The sequence below is a fragment of the Amblyomma maculatum genome, unplaced genomic scaffold, assembly GCF_055883805.1.
Source record: "Amblyomma maculatum isolate TAMU_Amacu unplaced genomic scaffold, ASM5588380v1 scaffold_13, whole genome shotgun sequence".
In the NCBI taxonomy this organism is placed as follows: domain Eukaryota; kingdom Metazoa; phylum Arthropoda; class Arachnida; order Ixodida; family Ixodidae; genus Amblyomma; species Amblyomma maculatum.
Window position 1 is genome coordinate 29,173,894 of NW_028146738.1, and position 6,000 is coordinate 29,179,893.

Here is a 6,000-nt window from a genome sequence, read left to right on the forward strand (position 1 = left end):
CACTTGTGCTTTTCCCAACTGACATTTCTCCGCTCTCGCAGTCAAGACTGCCTCACGTAACCGTGCCAGTACATCCCTTAAATGACAGAGGTGTTCCTCCCAGCTCTTAGAAAAGACAGCTATGTCATCTAAATATGGAAGAGCATAGTCCCCCATACCCTGCAGCACATGGTCCATGAGACGGGAAAACAAAAGGGTGCGTTTTTGAGGCCAAAAGTAAGGACGAGAGGACGAAACGTTCCTATGCGGGGAAATAAAAGTAGCGATTCGGCTCGCTTTCTCGGTCAGAGGCACCTGCCAATACCCCCTAGTGAGGTCCAGAGTGGATATATAATGAGCACCACTTATGGCCTCAACCCTTTCCTCAAGATTCGCAATCGGGTAGCTCTGATCACGTGTGATCTCATTCAGACGGCGGTAGACGATACATGGACGAGGGTCTTTACCTGGCGCATCAACCAATATGATGGGGGACGTGTATTCACTCTCGGAGGGTACAATCAGCCCCATGTCTAGCATCCGCTGAATCTCAGTTGCTAATATTTCCTTCTGCCGGGGTGAAACCCTGTAAGGCCTGCACCGGATGGGCTTGTCGCAAATTAGCTCTATATCATGTTCGATCAAGTTAGTCCTGCCGGGCCGGTCAACGAAGCAATCTCTGAACTCTCGCAGAAGCATTTCTAGCTCTTTCTGTTTATCTTCTAGTTTGGCATCGCATTCAATTTTCTGGCAAAGTTTTTCGAGCGCGGAATCTAGTTGTACTTCTGGGAAAAAAAATCATTTTTCATCTCTTCAGGAACATTTAGAGCGAGCTGCACAACGGCTTCCCTCTGTCTGTACGGTTTCATTAAATTGGTGTGGTAGATCCTCACCTCTTTGAGTCTTCCCGGAATTCTAATAGCATAGTTAGTGTGAAATCTGTTGTACAACCTCTGCGGGACCCTCCCATAAAACGTCTAGTTTGTTCTTCCGCGACGTAGTCAGTAAGAGCACTTTGTCTCCAACAGCAAAAGTTCGTTTTCGGGCGTTCCGGTCGTAATATAGTTTCGCCTTGCCCTGGGCTGATTTCATGTTAGCCTCCACTAGCTCGCGACATGACTGAAGACGTTCTAGTAGCTGCAACACATACTCAACCACTCTGGGGTCCTCTTCGCGCCCTTCCCATGCCTCATGGAGCATCTGAAGCGGGGACCTCATAGAACGACCGTACACTAGTTCTGCTGGGCTGAAGCCGGTGGCCTCATGTGGCACGGACCTTAACGAAAAACATGGTAGCTGGCAAGGAAGCCTCCCAATCGGTTTTGTTTTCATGGCACAAAGCCCTTAGCACTCTTTTCAACACGGAGTGCCAGGCCTCTACACTGTTGTTCTCTGGGTGCCGCGAACTGTGTATAATGCGAATACCGCATCTCTCAAGGAAGTTAGTTGTCAGAGCACTGGTAAAGACGCTGCCCTGATCACTCTGCACTTCGGAAGGAAAACCCACTCGAGAAAACACAGAAAGCAGCGCTTCGACCACCTCTACCGAGCTTACTTTCTTACGTGGGACGGCTTCCGGGAATTTGGTGGCCGGATATATCACAGTCAAAATATATCTGTAACATAACGTAGTTACAGGCAACGGTCCCACTACATCTACAACAACACGCCGAAAGGGCTCTGTGATTATGGGCACTAATTTCATAGGTGCCTTTGTATCTCGTGTGGTTTGCCAATTCTCTGGCAAGTGTCGCATGTCTGAACAAATTTTTCGACGTCTTTAAAACATCCGGGCCAGTAGAATTCTCTCAGCAGCCTGTCTTTAGTTTTTTTTTATACCCAAATGACAGGCACAACCTTTTCCGTGCGAGAACTTGAGCCCTATACTTAGACGGGACAACAACCTGGTCGTGTTCTACTCCTTTCTTGTCCTTATACTGGCGATACCATAGGCCAGACCGGCGCTGGAAAGCGATGTTTTTGTGTGACGCACCCGTTTCTCTTTGGTCGCTCAAGTTTTGCAGAGACTGATCTCTCTCTTGCTCAGCGGCAAACATTTCTCGGTCCACACGAAGGAGCTCGAGAAAACCCTCTTAATGCGGCAGCACCAGAGTCGTACTAACTTCCTCTCTTGGCTCAGATTGAGCAGTTGCACATAATTCGGGACAGTCAGTGCAGCCAGCACCGCTATCGGTGCTTTCTAGATCAGCGCTTTTAGTGAGTAAATCATAGAGAAAGAGATTGGTAAAGAGTGGGCACTCCCATAGGGCCCAGTGGCCCATTTGACTGTAGTGCACCAAGCAGCCGGCGGCAACTACTTCCTTGTCTTGCTGAAAGGCGCGTTATATGAATGCTAGCATGCGATGCGCCCTTCCCTGCCCTTTTGGCGCATTATTTTGGTTTTACACGGTCTGCTAGTGTTTCTGTTTATGTTCAGCATGCATAACAACATGAAAAATAGATTCCCAGTTCTCTAAATTGGTCATCAACGCAGCTTCGCCACAGCCTTTGCAAAAGAGTATTGCAGAAAAGACGCCAAGTGCTTTGTGAAATGAACATTTATTTTGCTGCATATAAAACACACAAGAGACGCAACAGATGTAGACGGATGCATTGACAAAACTTGGCACACATTAGACGATGTGCAAAATACCGAAAAATAAAAATACACAAGGCGAGAAACAGCATTTAGGTAGAGACAAAAATAGCATAACGTTGATTTCCAAATTATGGCAAATGATATGTAACAAAACAGGCATTATACATAAACTACACAGTCTCAGTCGCGGCTGCCTTAGCAAGGGTAACTTGTATTGTTCAGGGCAGAGAGAAGTACTGACGCTTGAGGGAAGGCCACCCCGTTCACTCGTCGCATCTGCCGCGCTTCGGCTGCAGTCCGTGGGTCCATTCAGTGCTGTTGGAAAAGGAATGAACATGATGCAGAAGGTTGCAATGAAATGTAAGGCCACTGCACCGCGCACACAACTGTGCATGTGGGTGCGTACTGAAGACCTGGTGAGCAGCAGTTATGGTCCAGAACAGAAAAGCTGTGATTCGTAAAATTGATACAAAAGCTACTGTTGCAACGTAGAGGTCAGGAAATGCAGGCTAACCGAACCTATCTGAAAATGCATTTCTACAGTGAGGGAAATAACAGCACTAAACTAACAACATTCCTCAAGAGCACTAAACAGCTGAAGCAATGAAGCTTGCTGCATAATAAAACCTTTCTCACTTTATCGTTGTCCTGTTACATGCGAAGCGACACCACGCAAAACTAGCCGTTCGCAAAACCGCGGCCGGCGGGCACACCATGTTGGCTTGCCCTTCATACGCGACTTTGTGAAGCGCAGACCACCGTGCTGAGCTAAACTGCCCAAAATGCCTCGCAGTTTGACAAGAATGAAACATTTCACACCTTGCGGTTGCCCTGTTAAACGCGACACCACGAAAAACTAGCCGTTCGCAAAATCGTGATGTCACGTCACCGCGGCGGTCAGCACGCCTTGTCATACCTGTTAGCTTGCCCTTCACGTGCGACTTTGTGAAGCGCAGTCGCCGCCGTACTGAGTTAAACTGCCTGAAATACTGCACAGTTTGACAAGAAGTCAAGAATGAAACGTTTCTCACTTTACCGTTGCTCTGCTAAAAGCGACATTTAGCAAAACTAGCCGTTCGGCAAACTGCGTCAGCATGGCCGCACCGGCCGGCGAACACGCCATTTTGGCGCAACGGCCTGCTTGGTGCCTTCTCATGCCACTTTGTCAAGCGTGACGAGCTAAACTGTTCGAAATGAAGCTATTTCCCGGGAACACAACATATTACACCGTGTCGTGGTTGGGAACCGCCAAAGTTACGGCGTAACGAACTGCCCCTGAACAGCCGGCGTGCCTGTTCACGAGCTGCGAAACTTATTGGCACCGGCCGGCATGGTCAGCGTAAACTGCTTGAAATGCAGCGTAGTTAAGCAAAAAACGTTGCTCACCTTGCCGTCGTTCCAAACCGCTGTCTTTCCGCGCAGCATCCCACAAGAGGTCTGTGCCGCACAAGCGCGGCGAGGCACGAGCACACAACCGCTCCCTTCGACAACGTCTTGTCGTCTGCTAGTGTTCCGGCGGGCTACCGCTGCAGCGAGTGCCGTCGCGCGCGCGTCCGCGCATGCGCACGTTGGTGCCGCCATCCATCAATCGGCGGCAGCGCAAAAAGTCGCGCGTCATTTCCTGGGGCCAGTTTTCGCCGAGTGACCGCTCTTTACCAATCTCTTTCTCTATGAGTAAATCCTGTTGCTGCTCGCCACCGTGATCCTGCACTTGGCTTACAGTTTCATGCTTACCCTTTTCCTCTAGCTTCGTCTGCGCTGCGATTTCTCGCACCTTCACACGTGTGAGAGGCTGGACAGCAAGGTCTCCAAAACTCAGCCCCTTTTCCGTGAGCAGCATGTCCGAGCGATTAGAAAATATCTAGGGATACTGCTTGGGTAGGTTTTGAGAAACGGCTGCCTCAGTGTGAAGCACCCCGAACGGTCCCTGGATCTCGACACGGGAATCGGCAAACATACGTTATTCTCCTAAACCACCTGCGGTATCCAGGCGCATTCACCCGTGAATTCTTCAGCCCTAACGTATTCAGGGTGCATGACGTTCATTGTAGCAGCGGAGTCGCGAAGAACTTTGCATGGTTTGCCATTTACGGTCAGATCCCTAAAATAAGGCTGCAACGATCGCAAGTTGTCGTCCTCGTTATCCAGAAACGAAAACACCACTTTTTGATTACAGCAGCCGGCCGCTACGTACCCAGGCTACTGGCAGCGGAAGCAGACGACCGGCTTCTTAGATTCGAAAACCTTTTCTTTCCTCGCGTCTTCCTTCGAGCTGCTTACTGCACCTTTTTGTTGTGCAACAGGGATATTAGACGACGCAATTCCCACTTTTCCCTGTGTGTGAGAGTGCGCCCGATTATCCCTTTCGACTTTCGCACTGGAACTGATGCGTGCTTTCTCCGATTCTCGACGGGTCGCGAATTCGTCAGCTAATTCTGCCGCGCGTTCCAAAGTCTTTTTGCAGGGCCTGGCCTGCACCCATTGGCGCATTTCCTCTCCCAGGCTGCCCTAAAACTGTTCAAGGCAGGTTACCTCAATGACGCTATCGCGACTGTCATAAGCCTCTTCACCTTTCAGCCATTCGATCAGATCTGCTTTCAATTCATACGAAAAGTCCTGAAACTTCTCGCCTTGCTTCCGTGCTGCCTCTCGAAAGCGGCGCCGGAATGCCTCAGCTGATAGCCGGTACCTTTTAAGGAGAGCTGCCTTAACTTTATCGTACCTTTCGGCATCACCTTTCGACAATCTGGCAACTGCTTCAGCCGCTTCACAAGGAAGTACGTTTAATATTTTCTGGGGCCAGATGTCCCGTTGAATTCCCGCTTTTTGACAGATCCTTTCAAAATTTACGAGGAAAAGCCCAATGTCCTCGTTTGTCTTGTAGGGCTGCAGGAGATCTTTCATTTTTATTGTTGCGCCTGTCGGAATAGCCTGATTGTTAGAATTATTTCCGGCGCGCGTTGACTCAGTAATTCGAAGGTCTAACTGCCTCAGTGCAATTTTCCTCTCCTCTGCTTTCTGAAGTTTGATGGCCTCTTCTTTAGCCTCAAGTCTGATGGCCTCTTTAGCCTCCCTGGACTTATCCTGAATGAAATCCCAAGTCTCCGAAATTTCATTGCCATCCGCCCCACACTCCTGAATAGCATCAATAAGCTGTGGCTTTTCCCCACCTCAATACCAAGCTCTTCGCAAAGCAAAATCAACTCCTGTTTCTTTAACTTGCTGATGTCCATGGCCACTTTTGAACGATGACTTTCGTAAAACACCGCTGCTTTAAAAGCACAAAATGAAATCTACTAGTTTTGATAAAGTCCCTGACATAACAAAACTAGCAAATTCTCAAAGAAAGTCAAGGGCTCACCATTTCCGATGTCAGGACCAAGCATGGACGATTCCACCGCAGCCAACCAGTTGAAGTGTGT